Here is a 24,645-nt window from a genome sequence, read left to right as displayed (position 1 = left end):
CGCAAGCAAATAACAAAAACACAGTAAAACAGCACAATCAAAATATAATTGTAGAATCACACATTGTTTAGGATTCTTAACAGTCAAAAGCAGGCAGAGGAGCATTAACAGCAACGACATCATAGTGTCATAACAATCACCCCACAACCCCAATACACTAAATTTAATCAAAGCAAGTGCAATATTAGCTTGAAAACGTCCACATTTGAAGGAAAGAAGATGGAGCTGGTATCCAAAGTGTGTAAATGTAGGCAGCCATCTTTACACTAAGCTCTTTCGGAGTCCTGTTGCTTTTGCCAAGAGGAATAAGATTATTGAGTTGTATATTGATTTTTCCGGCAGCTGAGCAAATACTAATAATCTAAGCCTAAGGAAAACTGGAGAAAAACATCATGTGGACTTTGGATCCCTTAAAGAAAGACTCTTGAGTATGCTGTGATTAGGAGAGTGATCAGAATTCCTTTTTAGTAAATGCAAGAGCTACTTTGTGGAAAAGGCATGTTATTTCCTCAAGGTATTCTCGTGCCTTCGATTTTAATATATCTATGTGTACACTGTGTTTCTCTAGGTGTCAGGGCACACTACAAATATATTCAGAAGGGACTATCAACTGCACTGTTTGTTTGGTAGCTAGTACAACAAAGCTGTGTTCATAGAGAAATCCTGGGAGCTTATGAAATGAACACAATAATAAAGGCAAAATTCCATAGTACAGCAGTTCTCTCCATTTATTTAAGGCCTACCTAAAAAATGGAGCTTAGGAAATATACTGCCTTGTTTTTCACCTGCATTTGATGTAGAGAATATTCTTCTGGCACAGCCGTCTCCTATTCAATTCCTGACATCCCTAGCTGAAGGATCTGAGATAACAGCATTCAACTAAGGAGTTCAGCATGGTCTGCAATTATATGACTACACTAAGCATGTTCGTTTGAAGCAGGTTTCACAAAAGTTGTTGTTTAGTCATTTAGTCGTGTCTGACTCTTCGTGACCCCATGGACCAGAGCACGCCAGGCACTCCTGTCTTCCACTGCCCCCCGCAGTTTGGTCAGACTCTTGTTTGTAGCTTCGAGAACACTGTCCAACCATCTCGTCCTCTGTTGTCCCCTTCTCCTTGTGCCCTCCATCTTTCCCAGTATCAGGGTCTTTTCCAGGGAGTCTTCTCTTCTCATGAGGTGGCCAAAGTATTGGAGCCTCACGATCTGTCCTTCCAGTGAGCACTCAGGGCTGATTTCCTTAAGAATGGATACGTTTGATCTTCTTGCAGTTGATGGGACTCTCAAGAATCTCCTCCAGCACCATAATTCAAAAGCATCAATTCTTTGGCGATCAGCCTTCTTTATGGTCCAGCTCTCACTTCCATACATCACTACTGGGAAAACCATAGCTTTTACTACACGGACCTTTGTTGGCAAGGTGATGTCTCTACTTTTTAAGATGCTGTCTAGGTTTGCCATCGCCTTTCTCCCAAGGAGCAGGCGTCTTTTAATTTCGTGACTGCTGTCACCATCTGCAGTGATCATGGAGCCCAAGAAAGTAAAGTCTCTCACTGCCTCCATTTCTTCCCCTTCTATTTGCCGGGAGGTGATGGGCCCAGTGGCCATGATCTTCATTTTTTTGATGTTGAGCTTCAGACCATATTTTGCGCTCTCCTCTTTCACCCTCATTAAAAGGTTCTTTAATTCCTCCTCACTTTCTGCCATCAAGGTTGTGTCATCTGCATATCTGAGGTTGTTGATATTTCTTCCGGCGATCTTAATTCCGGCTAGGGATTCATCCAGCCCAGCCTTTCGCATGATGAATTCTGCATATAAGTTAAATAAGCAGGGGGACAATATACAGCCTTGCCGTACTCCTTTCCCAATTTTGAACCAATCAGTTGTTCCATATCCAGTTCTAACTGTAGCTTCTTGTCCCACATAGAGATTTCTCAGGAGACATATGAGATGATCAGCTCTCCCATTTCCTTAAGAACTTGCCATAGTTTGCTGTGGTCGACACAGTCAAAGGCTTTTGCATAGTCAATGAAGCAGAAGTAGATGTCTTTCTGGAACTCTCTAGCTTTCTCCATAATCCAGCGCATGTTTGCAATTTGGTCTCTGGTTCCTCTGCCTCTTCTAAATCCAGCTTGCACTTCTGGGAGTTCTCGGTCCACACACTGCTTAAGCCTGCCTTGTAGAATTTTAAGCATAACCTTGCTAGCATGTGAAATGAGTGCAATTGTGCGGTAGTTGGAGCATTCTTTGGCACTTCCCTTCTTTGGGATTGGGATGTAGACTGATCTTCTCCAATCCTCTGGCCACTGCTGAGTTTTCCAAATTTGCTGGCATATTGAGTGTAGCACCTTGACAGCATCATCTTTTAAAATTTTAAATAGTTCAGCTGGAATATCATTACTTCCACTGGCCTTGTTATTAGCAATGCTTTCTAAGGCCCATTTGACTTCACTCTCCAGGATGTCTGGCTCAAGGTCAGCAACCACACTACCTGGGGTATGCGAGACATCCATTTCTTTCTGGTATAGTTCCTCTGTGTATTCTTGCCACCTCTTCTTGATGTCTTCTGCTTCTGTTAGGTCCTTTCCACTTTTGTCTTTTATTATGGAAATCTTTGTACGAAATGTTCCTTTCATATCTCCAATTTTCTTGAACAGATCTCTGGTTTTTCCCATTCTATTGTTTTCCTCTATTTCTTTGCATTGCTCATTTAAGAAGGCCTTCTTGTCTCTCCTTGCTATTTTTTGGAAATCTGCATTCAATTTCCTATATCTTTCACTATCTCCCTCGCATTTTGCTTGCCTTCTCTCCTCCGCTATTTGTAAGGCCTCGTTGGACAGCCACTTTGCTTTCTTGCATTTCCTTTTCACTGGGATGGTTTTAGTTGCTGCCTCTTGTATAATGTTACGAGCCTCCATCCATAGTTCTTCAGGCACTCTGTCCACCTGTTCCTCACTTCCACTGTGTATTCATAAGGGATTTGATTTAGATTGTATCTTACCGGCCCAGTGGTTTTTCCTACTTTCTTCAGTTTAAGCTTGAATTTTGCTATAAGAAGCTGATGATCTGAGCCACAGTCAGCTCCAGGTCTTGTTTTTGCTGACTGTATTGAGCTTCTCCATCTTTGGCTGCAGAGAATATAATCAATCTGATTTCGATGCTGCCCATGTCCATGTGTAGAGTCGTCTCTTGTGTTGTTGGAAAAGAGTGTTTGTGATGACCAGCTTGTTCTCTTGGCAGAACTATATCAGCCTTTGCCCTGCTTCATTTTGAACTCCAAGGCCAAACTTGCCAGTTGTTCCTTTTATCTCTTGATTCCTTATTCACAAAAGTTAATATGGCTTAATTATGCTCAAATGTTTTTAAGATACATTGCCTCTAAGCAGAAGTCTCAGGGTCAATCTTGACAGGAATATAGAAATATGGGTTTGCATCTAATGCACAGGTTTTTAAATGTTATTTTTGATGTGCCAATGTTTTTATGCGTCAAGCGGGAGGTGCGTGATAATTAATAAAACCAGAGTAGGTGTGGTGGAGGGATTAAACCTTTTCCTCCAGAGTAGCTGAGAAAAACTCCACGTTTGGAAATATTCTCTCTCCAGGCCTGCTCTGATTCCATTAATTGTCAGTTCCGCCAGCTGATGCTATGTGCATTTTTAAAAAAACCTACATATTAGCTACAAAAACATATTTAATGACATGTGTATGCTGGCCCTTCCTTGACCAGGATCGGGGACTATATTTTGAAGGTTGTCTGGGACTGCCCATGGAATAATGCTAGTTGTCTGGATCTTATCAATCTGAGAACCTTTACAAACAAGTCGGATAAGAGCAAGTTATTACGCAAAGTCACACTGCTTGCAGTACCTGTTGATCCTCTGAAACCTAGTATTAAAGCTAGGACTAAGCCACTATTGTCCTTGGTTAAAAAACAGCTCACTTTGTGGAAGGATGTAAATAAGGAAGAGTGGGAGAGGGCCTTTATTTCCCTTAAAAAAAAAAAAAGAATGCTTAATGGGGTATCTTCAGAGTCTGCTAATAAAAACAGTGTTTCTGAATCGGGTATGTTGTTTAGTAGATACGAGAAACTCCCTTTACTGTGTGGTTAACTGCTATTTAATTTAGATTGCCAGAAAGAGCACCAATTTAAATAACTGATTTAGAACAAGTTTACAATTCTTTTATTATTATTATTTTTAAAAGGTCATATTTCCTGGATAAGTGTGCATGCTATCTGATTGCTATAATGGTTAAAACATGTCTGTTTCAACCAGTGGTGTAGCGTGGGGGGTGCAGGGGGGCCGGCCGCACCGGGCGCAACATCTGGGGGTTAGGGTTAGGGGGCGCAAATCCACGGGTTAGGGGGTGCTGACAACCCCAGGTGCTTGCCTTGCCCCGGGTGCTGACAACCCATGCTACGCCACTGGTTTCAACTCTCATTCCAGGGGTTGCTCAGCTGGTGCTTTTCAGATGTTGTTGAACTCGGCTCCCAACTTTCTTTTGACGTGGTCATGTTGGCTGCAGCTGATGGGAGCTGGAGTCCCAACATCTCCTCCATTGTCTCCCGAGGCAGGCAGGTGCCAGCCAGCTTGTGTGGAAGATCCCTGAAGTTCTATGACTTGCATTAATGTTATTGTGATGCTGGCAGGCACTGGGGCTGTGATTTTTCTGTGCCATCTATCAATACAGTCATACTTCTCGTTGAATGTGCTTCGGGTTGAGCACGCTCGAGTTGCGCTCCGCGGCAACCCAGAAGTAACGGAGCATATTACTTCCGGGTTTCGTCGCTTGCGCATGTGCAGTTGCTCAAAATGATGTCATGCGCAGAAGCGGCGAAAAGCGACTCGCGCGTGCGCAGACGTGCCGTCGCTAGTTACGTTTGCTTCTAGATGCGAACGGGGCTCTGGAACGGATCCCGTTCATATCTAGAGGTACCATTGTATAAGTTTTGATTTGATGGTGGCAGGTTTTTTTGGCGGGGGGGAACCTTGTGTAAAGACAGGGCGCAGGATGCATTTGAATTCTACTTTGCCCAACCTTTATCCAAGGAAAGGTGTGCATGTTCTCTCTCACACACACACACTCCTCTCTTGTCTTGGGGACAGAGAGTGGCTCTGGTTGGGGAGAAAGAAGCAACCAGAGGCGGGGAGGTACCCAAATAGCATCCTCTCAAATCCCCAAATGTGCCCATAGGCCCAAAGTGGTTGACCTGACTCCTGACCTAAATTAAGCACAAGAAAATACACCACTTAACCTTCTCATCTTTGCATCTCATAATTTAATTTCCATGGAAGCCCATCTTAGGGTATCTCACTTGGCAACATCCTTTTAACATATTCCCCAGCATGCTTTTAAAAGCGTTTTGTGTCAGCCAATGAGTACTTTCAATTATATTCATGCGTAAGAGCATCACATGACTATACTTGAGCATGATAACTGCCTACAAAACCACAGCACCACTTTCACCTCAATCTTTCCATTTGTTCTGCATAATTAAGGCACAAAATATCTATAAACTTAATGGTAGGTTCATAAATGTTCCCTCTTCAAAATGTTTAGTGCCCTGCTCACTAACAATAATGGGCACGAATAATAGTTTTTCAGCAACAAGTGTTCTGGTACATCTTGAAACGAAAACTCCAAAAAAAAAATCACATTCCACTATGGCAGTTCTGATGTCAAGCGGTCTTATGTGTTAATTATTATTAATTATGGATCTCACTTTTACCTTGATCTTTTAAAAAAAGGGGGCAATCCTACACATGCGCTTTCTCTTTCTGTCTCTCTCCATAAGTGGCATTGATCGCCCTCGCCAAATGTTCCCATCCTGGGCCTTAAAAGGTCAGTCTCGTTCTCCATCCCATTTTTCTTTCTCAACTGTTATTTGACATTCTGCAGCTACATACCCTCCAACATTTCTCTGATGAAGATAGGGACATCCTGTTCTATCATCATCATCAGTAGCATCATCATCATCATCATCATCTTATTTTTTATACATCCCCCCCCCCCGACTAGGTTGCCCCAGACACTGGGAGGCTTCCAACATATATAAAAATATAATGTTTTATTAACATGAAACTTTAAGAAACTTCCCTATACAGGGCTTCCTTCAGATGCTTCTAAGGGTTGTATTAAGAAACTTGGCTTGGGGGTTGCATAACTCCATACTCTCCAACATTTCTCCAATGAAAATAGGGACATCCTAAGGAAAAGCGGGACATTTCGGGATCAAATCAGGACGGCCTCTGTAAATCTGGGACCTTTCCTGGAAAATAGGGACACTTGGAAAGTCTATAGCTATTGAAAATGCTCAGTCCTTATTGGACTGATTTTTTCTTTCTTTCCTTTTTTTCTGGCAGAGGGGGATTGCCCATTCGGTTTTATGTAAACACAGAGACTTCAGCAAACCCAAGTATTCTGATACCTCAGCTTTCTTCCTGTTTTGGATCCGTTCCTGTCAGACCCTCATCAGTCCAGAATTTCCATGTTTTTCTTGCAGTGCTAACCTATCAGAAAATGGAGCCGTTCCAACGCACAAGCTGAACCCGGTCAGGCAGCCGTGAAAGATTCTGGTAGGCTTGACTTCAAATCCTTGCTGATGCTAAAGTATTCTCTGCCTTGGAATGCTTTCCCTGCATTTTCCTGGGTCCTTGGAGAGTCATATTCCCTTCCCCATCTTAAAAGCAACCACTGGATTCGCTTTTGTTTGCTTGCTTATGAAAAGGGAGACTCACATCACAGGCATCGTTTGTCGCAGAACTTTTTCGTGTGGCCCTGAGTGGCTCTTGTTTTAATGATGTAGGGTTACATGCAAGGTATGCGCCTTGGCCAAAGACAGAAATCCTTCCTTTTATAACAGAAAAGAAGAAGAAAAAGATGTCTATCTTTGTGGTGCTACTCGGTTGTAATTCCTGTGGGCTGCTATCACATCAAAATAAATGCTCTTAAATGTGCTGGGGTTTGTTTACAGTTGTGCCTTGGATCCCAAACGCCTTGCAAATCAAACATTTTGGCTCCCAAACGCCTCAAACCCGGAAGTGGGTGTTCTGGTTTTCAAATGTTCTTTGGAACCCAAACGTCCAACAGGGCTTCCACAGCTTCCGATTGGCTGCAGGAGGTTCCTACAGCCTATCCGAAGCCGCCGTTTGATTTCCAGACTTCCAGAACAGATTCCGTTTGACTTTTGAGGTACAACTGTATTTAATATGCAAAATTTCAAGTCTTGACCTTACCAAGTCTTACCAAGTCTTCTTTCCCCCATCTTTCGGTTGAACTATTAACAGGTCTCTTCCAAACCTGTGGGGCAGTTAGATAGGACTTTGGAGCAGAGGTCCAGAGTTGTGCCAGGGCTGCCTTACCCCATTTTGAAATAATGGGGTATATTAATATCTAAAGCAGGGGTGTAGAAACTCAGGCCTAGTGTCTGAATGCCACCTTTCAAGCCTGTTTGGCCATCTGGATTCTGCACAGGCCATTCCCCTTCTCAGTCTATTTTATCATGCCCTTCAACATTTCTCCGATGAAAATAGGGACATCCATTATCCATTATGATAATTTTGCCATTTATACCCTACACAGTTTACTGGGTTGCCCCAGCCACACTGGGCAACTTCCAACATATATAAAAACACAACAAAACATTAAATATTGAAAAAAAACTTCCCTATACAGGACTGCCTTCAGACGGCTCGGGGGTCGGATAACTTCATACCCTCCAACATTTTTCCTATGAAAATAGGGACATCCTAAGTAAAAGTAAGAAATTCCGGGATGAAATCAGAAATAGGTCGGCTTCTGTAAATCAATGACGTCCCTTGAAAATAGGGACATTTGGAGGGTCTGTTTTAATTATTTTTTAATGTTTTAAATACTTGCTTTTAACTGTTTTTACTGATACTGTTATCTTTTCATTTAACCGCTTTGAGGTGTTATTTCAAACAAGCAGTATATAAATGTTGTTAAATAATCAAACACTTTTATAATTAGCAGCCTGTTTCTGGAACTCATAAGCAAGGCTGCAATTCATTAGAAAATCCTCTCCTCTCCTCTTGTTTTCACCTTTTTCTGGACAGGATGAATAAAAGTGCAAAGGTCCAGGTTAAGGAATTTGATTGCAGTTTTGACTAGAGCAATCCAAAAATAAAGTTAAGAAATATTGTTAGGAAGAAAGAGTTGAAGGAAGGTTCAAAGCAGCTATTTTTAACCACTAGTTTAAATGTCATGGTGATCAAAGCTAGGAAACAGATTTTACATCAGTATGCAGCTGATAAGTGAGGAAACAAAAGTCAAGGTAAATGTACTTGTCCAAATTCTTAAGAAATGAAACAGGATGGAATTATTTGTTTTGTGAAACCTCACAATTATATATTCGTGTAATTTCCTGTTCACAAATTCCTCTAATTCTGCTCCATCCTCTGAAAAGTTAGCAGGTCAGGTTTTTTCATTATTATTATTTCGAAGGAAATCCTTTTATTTTCAAGGATTTTTATTACTCTCACAGTGTTGGATCTTCTTGGGTCACAGCACAAGTCATTTATTTGATACCTTTCAAATGTCTTCTATTTGTGAAATGTGAATATGAGGCATTCCTTTTTCTTTTCCATCATTAAATCTGCACGCCATTGCACGAAAAGGTTGGCTTGTACACCATTATCCTTACTATAGCGCTTATCCATCAGGTTAGTCTCTGTGCACTCAAATCTTCTTGCATATTCATCTGGTTCAGGGCAAATTAGGTGATATCATTTGCTAATGTAGGCTGGATCTCTGCTTGATATTGGAGCACACCATCGAGCTTTGTTGATCCAGCAAGAGGATGACCAGTTGTATACATGGTATCAAATCCATCACATGGTTGAATTATTCAATTTCTCCTGACTTAAGGACATTTCAAACAAGGGATGTGAAACCTGTGACTTTCCTGATGCTGTTGGACATAAAGTCCCATGATCCACAGGCAGTGTGGCCATCGGGGATGGTGGGAATTGTACTCCAACATCATTTGGAAGATCACAAGTTCTCCATACTTGCCTTAGATGTAGTTGCCCTAAGAAGATACTGCATTTTATGCTTTTCACGAGCCACTACTGTGAACTTCCATTTCCTTCTGCTGAGAGAAGGACGCTGTTGGGCCTGAAAAGAGTCTCTTTATCAAAAGTGATATTTGGGTGCTGAATCATGCGGCCGTTCATTAGCAGGATCCGTCGTCATAGTGCATGATTTTCCTCCTTCCTCGCCCGGGTCTGGGTTCTGCTGACAAGGAAGAAACCAAGATCCAGGGCCCAGGGTAAGGAGTGGACCTAAGGGAAACCTCCCTGCTCTGTCAGGCCCACCCCCAGGGGGGACCCTGCCTCCACGCCTGCCTGAGATTGGCCAATCTTGCCAGATGGGCAGAGTATAAATAATAAAGTTAGGGTTGCCATATTTCTAGAAGTTTTTTGAGGGGAAATGAGGCTCAAAGTTGTTGAGCCCTACTATGAAGGTAAGCAGGCTTGACCTGGACAAAAAAAAACCCCACACCTAACTGGGTTTCCTTCAGACTTGATCCCTTGAAGGTGAGCTGTTTTCAACAAGTCTAAGAAGTTCCATGTTGTCTGATGGTTGGGCTCCTTAGCCAAACTAGGGGCAAAGGCCAGCTGCAGGCCTATTATGCTCAGGGCCGGATTTAGGTTTGACGAGGCCGTAAGCTACTGAAGGTAATGGGGCCCTTTATATGTCCAGCTGTCCTTTGTCAACAACAAATTGTTGCTGTTTTTTGTGTTGAATATATGCTTCATGGTGATTTATGGGCGTAATAGGTATCTAAAGCCATTTGCACGTAACAAAATAGGAGCCTACACAACACAAAACACTGTTGCTGTATGTAGGTTTTATTTTATTTGTTTTTTGATCTTGTATTTTGGAAATGTACACCCAGTTTTTTTCTTTGAATTTTTTTGGGGCCCCCACAAAACATGAGACCAAAACAATAAAGAGGCAGGAAAGGTGAAATGGAAAGTGGAGGAGGAAAGTATTACTTTACATTCTAGTTTGAGAACATCTTGATTGCTTAATAGAGGAGAATTTCATTTCGTCCACACTTTAAAGTGAACCAACCTAATTTGATGTATATGTGGGTCAGAATGCAGCTCACAATCAGCTTTGCCAAATTTTGTGATTCGGTTTCACTTCAAAAATACATGTGTTACAGAGAAATTTCTACCAATTTTAGGAGGTATTTTAGGAGGAAATGTGTACAACACTGCATGCTATTTAAATGTAAGTTTTTCACGAAAACAGGAACAACATGGGTTTTATTTGAATGCATGCAAAATTGATATGTAATGGAATTAGGCTGCACCACTTATGTGCCTCTTATTTTCTCAGTTCTTCTCCATTCTTAAGGGGAATCCTCTAAATACCACAGGGCTTGTTCCAGAGGAAATGGGTGGGAATGAGCGACAAATAAGGAAGAGGGCTAAAGGTAAAGGGACCCCTGACTATTAGGTCCAGTTGTGCCCGACTCTGGGGTTGCGGCACTCATCTTGCTTTACTGGCCGAGGGAGCCAGCGTACAGCTTCCGGGTCATGTGGCCAGCATGACTAAGCCACTTCTGGCGAACCAGAGCAGCGCACGGAAACGCCGTTTACCTTCCGGCCAGTGCGGTACCTATTTATCTACTTGCACTTTGACATGTTTTCAAACTGCTAGGTTGGTAGGAGCAGGGACCGAGCAACGGGAGTTCACCCCATTGTGGGGATTCAAACCGCCGACCTTCTGATCGACAATTCCTAGTCTCTGTGGTTTAACCCATAGCACCACCCGCGTCCCTAAGGAAGAGGGCTAGAAGAACGCAAAAGCAAAAAGAAAAGCAAAACCATAAAGGAACGTGGAAAGAATGAAAAGGAAAAGAATACAAAGCAAAAGGCAGTTGAGTCATTTGAAATGAGAAGGAAGCAGTTGCATAAAATATAAAGGAAGCTGGGGGGGGGGGAGAGAGAGAGAGAGACAGGAGAGAAAATTCCATGCATATCTATTCAAGTGTGAATCCTGTGGAATTTAATGGGACTTACTTCCAGGTGAGTGGGTGTGAGATTGTGACCTGTTGTGGAAATGAATGGAGTTCCATAATGTTTGTTGAGCAAGAACTTGAGACGCTATGGGTTCGCCCCCCCGCCTCCTAATCTCCAGGCAAGAAGAGACATGTCAAGCAATGTCCTTTCCTGCCTGCAGTTTACTGTGGGGAAAGGCAGTGGACAATTACGTGCTTCCTTCAATGCTCTGAAAGGCAAAGCAATCATTTCATCCAGTCTGTTGTGTTTGACTAGGGCTTGGCACTTAATTTCCAGTTCCTGCGATCAATTCTTACATAAGAGCCTGAGAAACTTTGAAATGGTGAGGAGAATGCCTTTTCATCAAATGGATGTGAGTAATGCACAAGGCTTTCATTTTATTTTGCAACTGAACATAGCGTAACAGAATAAACGTCACACACATGCACACCCAGGCAACCAAAGATTTATCAGTCTTCTTTAAAGAACATTTTTAAAGGCACATTGTATAATTAGCCGCTGGGGAAAGGTGTGCAAGATTTGGGAAGCTCAGATGAGACAAGCATTTGATGCTCGTTATGATATAATACAGGCAAACATAGATAGACAAGGCCACATGACTTGATCAGAAATGTTGCTGGGAGATCAGGATCACCCACCAGGAAACCTGCACTTCTCTTTTAAGGAATCTTCTGGATGGAAAGTTTTGTGCACATGTGACACCCAACTCCAATGGAATAGCAGCAGAGTGGGTCAGCTTCTGACATGTGGTGGTACCATGCTAACTGCACCATCACTGTCAAGAGTGCCAACTTGGCCCCGCAACAGTGGGTACCCAGGGCCGTGGATGCCATGCAGTGTGCATGGCCCTGGCACCAAAATTTGTGGTTGCCTGGCTCCTTCATGGGGAATTTTGTGGGGGCTTGGGCACTCAGGACACCAGAGAGTTGGCGCCTATGATCACTGTTTTCATTTTTGTTGATTTTTTAAAAGAGAATTAGAAAAAGAGAACGATGGAAATGAAGGAAGGAAGGAAGGAAGGAAGGAAGGAAGGAAGGAGAAACACACAGATAAAGGAGGCGGCAAGTGGGTCCCATGTTGCTGGTTGGGACAGAGTGATGAATGACAGCTATGTCCCAGATTTCAGGGACAGACTTAGGAGCAGGTGAGCACGCCAGACTTGAAGGGGCGCCTGTCCTAAGTTATCTAGTCCCTTACTCCCTCAATAACTTTCATCATCAAGGAAGTCTTTCTGGTGTTTTCACAATACAGTGGTACCTCGGGTTACATATGCTTCAAGTTACATACACTTCAGGTTACAGACTGCACTAACCCAGAAATAGTGCTTCAGGTTAAGAACTTTGCTTCAGGATAAGAACAGAAATCGTGCTCTGGCGGCACGGCGGCAGCAGGAGGCCCCATTAGCTAAAGTGGTGCTTCAGGTTAAGAACAGTTTCAAGTTAAGAACGGACCTCCGGAACGAATTAAGTACTTAACCCAAGGTATCACTGTATGCAAAACTGCATTTTGTCCCTGGGAAAATCAAATGCTCTTTCCAGCTATCTCATTTGTTGAGCTGCTAGTCCTATAGTTGTGCAAGTGTTATGGGGATGTATTGATATCCAGGGCTCCCCCCCCCCAGCCGGAACTCATCGGGACTCAGTTTTGGCACCTCTCAGGTGGGTGCCATTGCCATTATAAGAGAACAAGGGAGGCGTTCATGGTGAATTCTGGCTCCGCTTTTTCTAGTTGATATCACTAGTTATGAACAAGACATCTCCTGTGTGAGATAACCATTTTAGAGTTCCAAGGTGGATGTGCAGGTGTCTCCAAGATCTAGAAGCTGGTTCTATACATGTTTGGGACAACTTGTGTTTGCAGACGCATTAAAAACATTGATAGGGCTTCTACAGACAGCCTGCATATCATCCTGATTTGCTTGAACAAATGTCCATTTGTTCTGATAAATTTGCAGGGTGGCCATGCAACAATGAGCATTCATCCTGATTTCCTTGCATGGTTTTTATAAGTCTTGGCATTAACCATTACTACATTCAACACTTTTCAATGCATGTTCCTGTCACTTTCCTAACAGCAAAAAGCCAGTTTCTTTTTTTAAAAAGTGGGTTTAAATCATAGGTTAAGAGTATCATGCTCTACTGACTGAGCTGGGGCAACAGAACACTTTAACCCACCTTAACTGTTTACCCACCTTAATCTGTTTGCAGGTTGAATCTGTCCTGTGAAATACTGACAGTCTCAAAGTTGCCATTCATGAAATGACTGGCAGTTTGAATGGGCATAGATCAGAGGTTTTAACCAACTACAGTGGTGCCTCGCAAGACGGAAAACCCGCTAGACGAAAGGGTTTTCCGTTTTGGAGGTGCTTCGCAAAACGAATTTCCTATGGGCTTGCTTCGCAAGACGAAAATGTCTTGCAAGTTCCTGCTATTTTTTTCCGCTCCCCACCCCCTTTTTCTAAGGCACTAAGCTGCTAATAGCCTTTTAGCAGCTAATCCGCTAATCCCTTAAGCCTTTAATAGCCGCTAATAGCCGCTAAACCGCTAATAGCGCTAATCCACTAATCCGCTAATGGGGTTGCTTCGCAAGACGAAAAAACCGCTAGACGAAGAGACTCACGGAACGGATTCTTTTCGTCTTGCGAGGCACCACTGTACATTCTTTCTGCAGCACCCCTGTGGGGCTCAGGAGCCCAGTTATGTCAGCCCTTGCCTACAGAGCCAGCAGCCCCTCACCCTTAAACACCCGTCCTTGTGGATTGTTCCCTCAGCCTCTTCTCCCCTCCTGAAGAGTCTCCGGGCAGCTGCTGCTGCTGTTGCCATCCCTGGGCTCTGAGCTGCCCCCCGCAGCCCTTATAGCCAGGGCTGCTGTGCAAACCTTTGGGAAGCAGAGGCATCAGAAGGCATCAGAGGAGGGAGGGAAGGAAAGAGGGACAGAAGCCAGTGTTGCCCGTGGCACCTCTGGCCACCATTTAAGGCATCCCAGGGTGCCATGGCACACTGGTTGAAAACCACTGGGCATAGAAACACATGGAAATTCATCATGTAGGGACAATGCAAGACTAAATTGTGATGGGGGGGGAGGCTGCTTTGACCCACCCACAACTTTTAACTAGTGGCTTGAAGCCAGGGGTGGATGTGTGGGGTTGCCACCTACTGAGACCTATAATCAAATAACTTTGGGATGGGTTTATTTGAGTTGGGATGGGCACCAAGCTGGTCTCGTTTTTATTTAGGGCAAATATTTGATAATAATCTCCAACAACAGCCAGACTCCCATTCTCACTCCCTCTCCTTTTATGCTCCCAAACCTGTCTTCCTCCTTCCTACATCCATTTCGCAGAAATTCTCTTATGCGGTGCCCTCTTTCCAGGTTGCAGGTGAGGCTTCTTGCTTTGTCAGACTTGCTTTTCTTTTTTTAAAAAAAAACCAACAACAACACCCTAGTTGGGGAGTCAGATAAAAACAGGCACTGCCAGGGGAAGAAATAACAGACGTGTTTCTTAAGGGCAGCAGCAGTTTTACAGTTCTGCTTCAAAATCCCTGGTAGGTTGTAAACAGTCTTAGACAATAGCTGAGCAACTCCACACATTTTGTGGAATCAGGTACAGTGGTACCTCGGGTTACATACGCTTCAGGTTACATACACTTCAGGTTACAGACTTCGCTAACTCAGAAATAGTGCTTCAGGTTAAGAACTTTGCTTCAGGATAAGAACAGAAATGGGGCTCCGGCAGCGCGGCGGCAGCAGGAGGCCCCATTAGCTAAAGTGGTTCTTCAGGTTAAGAACAGTTTCAGGTTAAGTACGGACCTCCGGAACAAATTAAGTACTTAACCCGAGGTACCACTGTAATAGAATAGGGCAACTGAGACCTGGCTGCTCTTCCCTATGCCAGGCAGCTAGCAATCCGTGCTTTTCTCTCTAAAACTTGGTTGAATTCCCCAGCCCATCTTGTTTTCTATTCCCTGTCCCCCAGTTGGTCAACTTCTTGGCGACACTGAGCATGCTCAGAATTCATTTGACCGCTCCTTCTCAGATCGTACTTCTGCAAACCTAGTGGTTTCCCTCTTGCTCTCTGAGATCTTCCTCACGGGTGTTCCCATTTTAGTCATACATAAGTAATGGAACTTCTCTCTGAACTTCATAAATCAGGGGGGTGATGGTATAATTCTGCTTGTACCACTTCATGGTGCAAGTAAACGGGCTGCCTGCCATATTATCTTTGTAAGAAACTCCTGACATGTAGTAAAGCAGAACATCCGGGGCGAAGGGTTGCACTAGACAGAGGTGTGGAACCTCAGGCATGAGGGCCACATGCGTCCCTCAAGGCCTCTCCAGGTGGGCCTATGAGCATGGCAAGGGGCATGGTGGCAGCAAGAGCAAAGTACAAAGTGACACTTTTCATTTCTCCTCCAGCAGCAAAATGGAACGCACTGCCCCTGCCTGCCAGAGATGGTTGTTCTGAAGATGAGCTGCATGATCCCATGTACAGTGGTACCTCGGGTTAAGTACTTAATTCGTTCTGGAGGTCCGTTCTTAACTTGAAACTGTTCTTAACCTGAAACACCACTTTAGCTAATGGGGCCTCCTGCTGCCGGAGCACGATTTATGTTCTCATCCTGAAGCAAAGTTCTTACCTGGGGCACTATTTCTGGGTTAGCGGAGTCTGTAACCTGAAGCGTATGTAACCTGAAGCGTATGTAACACGAGGTACCACTGTATTTAACTTTGAGCTCTTAGGAGAAAAGGGCAGGATACAAATTGAATAAACAGTATTCCATTACAAAAAACTACATTGGCATGAAGCCCCCAGACAGTTGCTCAGGCAGGGATGCAGCCGCTGGTCTGCAAAAGGTTCTTGCACTAAAGTGTTCTCTTTGATGCGCTAGGAACGTGTGGATTGCCAACATGTAATGGAACATTGTTTATTAAATTTGTATCCTGCCCGTTCTCCAAAGAGCGCAGGGTGACATACAGGGTGTTATCTCATCTCGCCTTCAGAACAGCCCCACCTGGGTCATGCATCCTGTTTTGCCACTTGAGGCAAAACGAGAACTGTGGCTTTGCCCTGCCACTGCTCCCACCGCCTGCTCCCGCCACTGCCTGCTCCCACCACCGCCTGCTCTGCCACAGCTGCATGCCGTGCTGCATCCACTGCAGTCAGAGAAGCAGCACCACCATTTGGGGGAAGGTCGTCCCAATTTGGGCTGAGATCTTGCCCAGAATGGATGTGATCTTGCTCCAAATCAGTGTCAATTGCAGCAGTACTTTTCCGCCAGTGGTGGAGCACCTGGGGGGGGGCGCGCTTCTGCTGCTTGAAGCAGCAGCTTCACCTTGCCTAATGGCTGGGCTGGGTCTACTGGCAGGTTAGGCAAAAAATAGTGGCATGAATGTGACTAAGGACAACTTGGAGAGGGGCTATACAATGCACCTTGCGTGCAAAAAACATCAGGTTCAGTCCCAGCATTTCCTAATTAAATTACCACAGTGTAGCTTGGAAATAATCTTAGAGTTGCTGATCCACCCAGCGTTAGATGCTTTGGTGTGTCTCCTATTTGCATATCTGAAGGAAGCTCTGTCAGAGTGAAATGGGAGCTTTTCCCAGTTAGGAGGAGTGAATGACCTCGAATAACACAGGCGTGACATACCGTAATCTGGCCTTGCTTGTCTCAATGAGAACATATTTCGTAGTGAATGATTGTTGCCCTCCAGTAGGAGCCAACCTGAATATAGTCACAGAGACCAATTGAAACAAACAAACAAACAAAAGCTACACAGATATTTCAGGTGTCATCCACATATTTAAAAAACTGAATTTCTCTTTTTTTACATTGAAGACTGAAGAACATTTTTAACACTTGCAGTTAAAACTGAAGTTGTATAAGAAGGGCACCTGAGGCTTAATGAGTCATAGAATTGGAGAGTTGGAAGGGACGAGGATTATGCTGCCAGGGGTAATTTTAGTAAGGAAAATCAAATTGCACTGCAGGGTAGTCAATAATTCCAGATGAAGTGACATTATACATGCCGGATGCAGAATCTGTGGCCCTCTAGATGTTTCTAGACTACAACTCTGATCATCCTGACTACTGTCCAGGCAAGTGGGGCTGATGAGAGCTTGGATCCAGCAACACCTGAAGCCCCGGGTGTTTTTAAATAAATAGATTTAATTATATCTTGTGTTTTCTAGGAATAGCTAGAAAATTCCCCCTTCAAGCTTTTTGGCACAGCACCCTGTGTGAAAATAGGGGGAGTGTCTGAGCAGGTATTATTCTTTGGCACTATTACTATTGTACATAAAGCTGACATATTTCAGCACCTTTCACTGCGCTGGGGCAAGTTGCTTTGGGACAAACCAACATTTTAACATGCAAAGCTCCATAAGGATATATATATATATATATAGCAACCTGTTCCGCCTGGCCTTTGTTTTGGACTCAGTCTGATCCTTACGTTCCCCTCCCCTTATGGTTTTAATCTATGGGCTACTTTTAAAATGAGGCTGCATTTTAAATTGCATTTTAACCTGTATTTTAAATTGGGTCCCCACCCCTATTATGTTTTTACTGTAATTTTACTGGTGCTAGCCACCCTGAGCCTGGCTCTGGCCGGAGAGGGCAGGGTATAAATAAAATTTGTTATTATTATTATTAAGAGATTGCTGATGGGTGAGAGGGATGACTTAACTTGCACTTTCCAAGTTGCTTTCACCACCACCACCCCACACCATTTCAGGTGTTTTCAAAAGTAACCCTGCATCTGGAGGGTTAAAAGGGTTATTGTCAAGGGGGAGGGAAATAGCTGGAGGGGCGAGTGGGAAAATTGCTGGCAGCAGAGGGTTAAGCACCCCTTCCCTTTGGAAGGACTTTCTTACATGTATTTGCGTGTCATGTGTAGTTTAACCCTAAACCCTTCTTTTAAATCACTGGGATTTTGAAATGCTTAACTTTGATGGGCTGATGCCTGTAATTGGATGGTGGACTGTAATTTATAACTCTTCCCGACAGCAGGTGCATTCAAATAGAATAGAGCAATAAAACCACAAGATTACCTGCTTGGCATAACGTTGAATAAAACTTCACATGTGGGAGTAGCAAGGGTGCGGAACTCAAGATTCGTTTTAAATACCGTCCACAATTACTCTCTGGTATGTGCAGACCAATCCTATGGGTGGAATTCAGCATATTTCTGTGAGGTATCTGTGTGGGGAATGAGGTCCGCTGGTGCAACAGGGCTTTCCTCCCCCTGTATACCTGAAGAGGCATCTTCACCCCCATCGTCCAGCCCAGACACCGAGGTCCAGCGCCGAGGGCCTTCTGGCGGTTCCCTTGCTGCTAGAAGTGAGGTTACAGGGAACCAGGCAGAGGGCCTTCTTGGTGTCGGCATCCTTCGGGGGTTGAGATGCCAGCTGGCTAGCCCCAGCTGGATCATGCCCTTCCAGCCATGATGATCCCCTGATCTCTGGTGCGACGTAAATCAGCGACTCAGACTCTAAAAGCCTGAGCACGCTACCTTATCAGAGCATCCTGCGCAAACAGAACAGGCGTGAGGCTTGCGAAAACACACTAACAGCTAAAGATTTATTAAGCATAAATCAGGACAAAGAAAACATGTCGTCTCTCACTGCCCTCTCTTCAGAGAGAGAGTCTAAAGCAGAAGCTATACACACAAGAGAAGTTCCCAGCAAGCTGTGCTGGTATGTAAACAGACATGTGACATGCAACAGTTCCATGTCTGCAACTAAAGGTGGAATGGAACGCCCTCCCAGCAGATGTCGAGGCAATAAGCAACTATTTCAAAAGAAGATGGCCTTGTTTAGGGAAGTTTTTAATGGTTGATACTGTATTGTTTTAAATATTTGGTTGGAACCCGCCCAGAGTGGCTGGGGAAACCTAACCAGATGGGTGGGGTATAAATAATATATTATTATTACATATTATTACATTATTACATATTATTATTACATGTGCCCCTAGACCTGTTCAGGAGGTTCCTCTAGCCTTGCAGGACAGATTTAGGGGGTGCGGGAGGAAGAGAGGGAGGCAACAGTTCTGTTGGTCGAGTTGAGCTTGCTCCATGTAGGTGTGATAGGAATTTTATGGTCTTAGATATATGGTAATGTTCATAACCGCACATACATAGATCAGCACAGGAAGACCAACCAGGAACCATTTTGATTCCTAAACTGACCAAATGTTTTCTCTGCAAGGTCAAAATGGAAAAGCCTCCCCATTGTCTTTTCCTTCACAAATCCTGTCTTAAGGGTATGTCTGTGTTTGAATAAGGGTGTGAGCCTGTGACCTGGCTCAGGAACTAAGTATTTATCATTACAAAAGACTGGCCAGGCTCTGCAGGCAATCCAATCAAGTAACCTGCCAGACAAGAGATAAACAAGGAGATATTCAAATTTCTGTTTTAGTCCACCTTTGCTGTGATGTATGTATGAAGTTTCTGGGGGTGGTCTTGATCTACAGGATAGGAATTTCAAAAGTCTTTATAAGCCCTTGCACAGCATTTTTCTGGGTCTTCCTCCTTTCCTGCATGTGAGGGGAGCACCCTGTTGCAACAGATCAATAAAGATCAAGCTTACTAGCTGCTTTGCTTCTCAATATTCTCTGGTTGGCCTCTGGTATTCTCTCCTACCAATAGGGAACCCACGTAAGGACTCTATATGGGCTCCTGGATACCTCATAAGGGAAAAGGGCATATTTTTATTTACAACATAGGCAACAGATTAGTTGAATTCTGTCCTGTGTATCGTTTTACTCTAAAACAAGCCCCACTATCTTCAATGGAACTTACTCTTAAGTACCGTATTTTTCGCTCTATAACACGCAGCTGACCATAACACGCACGTAGTTTTTAGAGGAGGAAAACAAGAAAACAAATATTCTAAACGAAACAGTAGATGTATGAGTTTTGTGGTTCATGCTGTGGCCACAGACATGTGATCTGACAGTGAGTTTGGAGTAGCCCAATGCAAAAATCCTGAGGATCCATGTGGATCCATGCTTTGTAACCACGTTTTTGCACCACTGCGGCCCCAGGCAACAGTGGGTGTGTGATTTTTTTGGTGCAAGATGTAGCCATGGACATGCTATGTGATCTGATGGTGACCCAGTGCAAAATTCCTGAGGATCCATGTGGATCCATGCTTGGTAACCACGTTTTAAGTGGGGAGGGAAGGAAAAGCACTCAAGGGACAAGGGACACGCGTGGGGTTGTGGAGAAGGATGCTGCTAATAATGCAGAAGAGGGGTTTAAGGGAAGAAGAAGCATGCGTGGGGTGGGTGGAGAAGGATGCTGCTAATAATGCAGGAGAGGGGTATAAGAGGAGAAGGCTCCTCTCCTCCCCCACTTTGCTCCTTTAAAGCAAGCAGGCTCTGCTTTTCTCCCTCCTCCCCGCTCATCCCCGGTTTAGCAAGCTGAAAAACTTTGCTGCTATGTAGCGAGATGAGTGAGGAGGAGAGAGGAACAGAGAGCCTGCTTGCTTTAAAGGAACCAACTGGACAGGAGCCGCTTACACTCGTGTAAGTGGCTCCTCTCCTCTCCCACTTTGCTCCTTTAAAGAAGCAGGCTCTCTGTCCCTCTCTCCTCCCCACTCAGCGGCTCTTCTCCTGCTCTGCTGTTTCAAAGCGAGCCACAGAGGAGGGAAGGAAGGGGAACCATGGATCCTCTGCTCACAACTGCAGCAGATCCCCCCCGCCACCCATAGGCATTCCCTCTATAACACGCACAGACATTTCCCCTTACTTTCTAGGAGGAAAAAAGTGAGTGTTATGGTGCAAAAAATACGGTAAGTGCATAAGATTGCAGTCTTGCAGTGCAATCCTATGCATGTTGAGACAGAAAGGAGTCAGTTCCAGGGTGTTTCAGGGAGTTCACTCACACACAGCTGACTGCAGCCTTAGTTGTAGATAGGAAGTCAAAGACTTGCTGCCCAGATGAGATGATGAATGTTCCCTTAATTGCAGTGCTAAAGGCACCTGATCCTATCTCACCTCTCAGCCACTAAGTGAAGAATTCATCATGAATGTAAGATTGGGAAGGACTCCTCAGCTGTCATGGTTAGGAAATAGGAATCGGAGGCTGACATGCCAAAAAAGCATAAAAGGCAATAAAGGTTTGGGAGAATGGTGTGTTTGCAAATCTGTCGACGTTAATCCCATTTAAAAGCAGGCGCGTTGCTTGCTTATAAACCTCCAGCCATATCCATCACTCAGTTACGAGCACTTTTTTGTGCACACAAGGAAAGGCCGCATTTTGTGAAGTTCTTTGTTATGACTTCGTAAGGAGAAAGCTAAACAGCGTTTGGAGCGAACAGAGTTTGTCTTGAGGTTCTCGAGCTGAATGTTTATTTGAGGCATGCCTTGTGGTTTCATCTCAGTGAAATGATCTTTGCAAAAGGAGAAGAGAGGTTTTATGCTTTTTGCGGGTCAGTACCCTCCTGTTGTGCTGCTAGAGGTGCTGTGGATAACCAAGTCCAAGGTTCTTGGATTTTTAATATCAAGCAGTCTACAAATTGATTAAATAAGTGAAAATATAGTGCCTACTGCTGCTATCACTATGCAGAAGCTTCGGAACTGTCCCAAATGTAGGAATGAAATGACTTAGTTTGCTGTGCATGCATGTGCTTTATAATAAGATGGAGAGGTATGGCATGGGATTCATTGATAGCTATAAAAAAGGTAAAGGACCCCTGGACAGTTAAATCCAATCAAAGGCGACTATGGGGCTGTGGCACCCATCTCTCTTCAGGCTGAGGGAGCTGGTGTTTGTCCTAAAAAAGCATGCTAATGGGAATAAAGCTTCTCATTCATCAAAATTGTGCATGCAGGGGGAAAATAAATATTAAACACAAGGGTATACAAGACCCTCCTTCCTCCTCTGCAACCCCCACCTGTAATAGTTGTACAGGGCTGTGATAATATCAAAGCAAATGTATAGTCTTTCTAAAAACCAAATGCAGTACATCCAGTACATTTGATTTCAAAATCTGACTCTACTCTTGTTTTCACCCTTTCTGATTTTTGAAATGCTTTTTGTTACGGCCCTTCGAGAATCAAATTCATATAAGTATATTGAGTTTCCAGTGGAAAAAATCTAAACCACAAACTCTTAATGCCTTTCCTTTCTCAAAGTCTGCGTAGCAGTTCTAAAAGGCAACAAAAGCTTGCTCAGTTTCCACCTAACTCTCTCACATCACACATATTTCTGGTGCTGCTCTTCCAACGGTTTCTACTCATCAACGGCACAGTTAGGAGGAACTGTGAGATCACCTCAGGAAAAAATAACTGCCACAACAACACAAAAAATGATGCTCTGAGCCGCAATGCCCACTTTCTTTCCATAGCTTTTGTTTTAGTGCACAGCTTCTAGAGTTAGCATATCCCTGTGAGTGTGTGGAAATGCCATGCAGAGGTATCACGGCAGAGGTATGGAAAAGCACAAACCAGAGGAGATTCTTAGAACAAAAATACTTAGGTAATGCCTCTGCTATGAAGTATGATGTCATGTGGTTGGTCAAAAGGTAACGTTATCTTAGGTAACATTATCTTAGAGACCAATGAATAGCTTTGTGGGACACACTTTATCTTATGGGCAGGAAAACTGTTGCCCTCCAGAGCTTGTTATAAAAGGTAAAGGACCCCTGGATGGTAAAGTCCAGTCAAAGGCGACTATAGCGTTGCGGTTCTCATCTTGCTTTCAGGCCAAGGGAGCCGGCTTTTGTCTGCAGACAGCTTTCTGGGTCATGTGGCCAGCATGACTAAACCACTTCTGGCACAATGGGACACCATGACGGAAACCAGAGTGCACCGAAACGCCGTTTATCTTCCTGCCACAGCGGTACCTATTTATCTACTTGCATTGGGGTGCTTTTGAACTGCTAGGTTGGCAGGAGCTGGGACAGAGCAACGGGAGCTCACCTAGTTGCAGGGATTCGAACCGCCAGCCTTCTGATCAGCTAGCCCAAGGGGCTCAGTGGTTTAGACCACAGCGCCACCCGCGTCCCATTGCTAGCTATGAGAGCACCTAATTGTACTCCAGCCTCAGCATTGCAGGATTGCATCCAAGATCTGCAGCTATCCCCTCAAGCCCAAACCATGTCCAGAGAGATCAAAATGTCATAAATGAGGTCAATGAAAGATACAAGAGGGAGTTTAAAAGATGTGAACCTCAACCTGCACAGAAAATGTTTGTTTTCATGCTTATTTACTTTAAAACTCTTCTCACTCATCTTTCTTGTTTGTAAGGTGGTTTACAAGCTTAGCCTGGGAGTCATTTTGAACTCACAGCTGTACATGGAGGCGCAGGTTAATTCTGTGTCCAGGCCAGCTGTCTATCAGCTCCACCTGGTACGCAGGCTGAGGCCCTACTTGCCCACGGACTGTCTCGCCAGAGTAATGCATGCTCTGGTTATCTCCCGCTTGGACTACTGCAATGTGCTTTATGTGGGGCTACATTTGAAGGTGACCCAGAAACTACAATTAGTCCAAAATGCAGCTGTCAGTACCCTGCATAAATATACCTGTCCTTCAGGCAAATGCATTACAAGAAATAGTAGTAAATTTGGTTGTGTAGGTGCTTTTCATGACAGTTCCCATAGCCACATCCCCACAGCCACCCCCTTCTAAAACTATAAAACAAAAATGAGTTTTTGACTAGTGGAGATATTCTCCCCTCCCACTTTGCTTAGCATCCAGCATGGTGAGGAATTCTAGTGGACTTCAAAGCTTTTGGTGTGATTAAAGACAGGGGTTTCCAAAGTGTGGTCCATGGACCACTAGTGGTCCCTGAGATTGATTCAGGTGGTCCATCACAGAGACTCACAATGTTTCATTGCAGGTCTCACTTATTCATCTGATTGGCGGGTGCTTGAGATTTAAAAGCAGGAAGAGCTACTGCCTTCATTCGCTGCTTGCGAACCACTAGAGGCATCTTTCCAAGACCTACAGAAAGCAGAATGTTGGAGGGTGTGGATCTTTTGTCTGATGTAGCGAGCTTATTTATTCTTTTCTTAACTAGTTCTTAGATAAATCATGCCAGGAAGAACACACACCCTCCCCCAAATCGTAGTCAGTCTTTAGGGGGCTGGGAAGTAGTGAACAATCTTTCGGGATTCAAACTTGGTTGTGACAATTCAGTTGTTTGTTTACTTAAATAACACACTTCCAGCTGTGAGATAACATCGGCCGTTTCAAAATTCAGCCGCCTACTTCCTAAGCACTTGCAGTGGCTGACTGGTAGATCTTTGCAAAGTCTCACAATGCTCACAGTGTACTTTCTGGGAAATAGATTCCATATCTTGGTTGTGATTTTCAGACTACAGCACTCTAAACTTTTTTTGTGGCGGATGGGGGAATAGACAGATCATATCCAAATATTAAATTGAATCTGTTGTGGGGGACTGTAGCTCAGTGGTGATGATTATGATGATGATGAAGAAGAATACCCTGCCCATCTGGCTGGGTTTCCACAGCCACTCTGGGCAGTTTACAGAATATATGGGGGCTGCTCCCTACCCCTTCCCCCTGCTAAATATTCGTATATACTTATTTATACAATACCTTCAATCTGAAGTGGGACTATGGAGA

The 24,645-nt window shown here is 44.0% G+C and overlaps 1 protein-coding gene and 1 long non-coding RNA gene across 2 annotated transcripts in view; one reads left to right on the top strand and one right to left on the bottom strand.

Moving 5' to 3' along the window:
* SHOC1 (shortage in chiasmata 1) overlaps positions 1–24,645 on the bottom strand; it is a 255,104-nt gene that overhangs the window by 74,394 nt on the left and 156,065 nt on the right. The gene's annotated exons all lie outside the window — the stretch shown is intronic.
* Positions 19,017–24,318, top strand: LOC310668045. Its single transcript, XR_014506575.1, has 3 exons — positions 19,017–19,132; positions 19,777–19,863; positions 20,852–24,318. It is a non-coding gene; the product is annotated as an uncharacterized lncRNA (long non-coding RNA).

This window comes from Podarcis tiliguerta (assembly GCF_965153285.1).
Source record: "Podarcis tiliguerta genome assembly, chromosome: 17".
NCBI lineage: Eukaryota > Metazoa > Chordata > Lepidosauria > Squamata > Lacertidae > Podarcis > Podarcis tiliguerta.
Note: the sequence above shows the minus strand (reverse complement) of the source record. Positions and strands in the feature narration are given on the sequence as shown.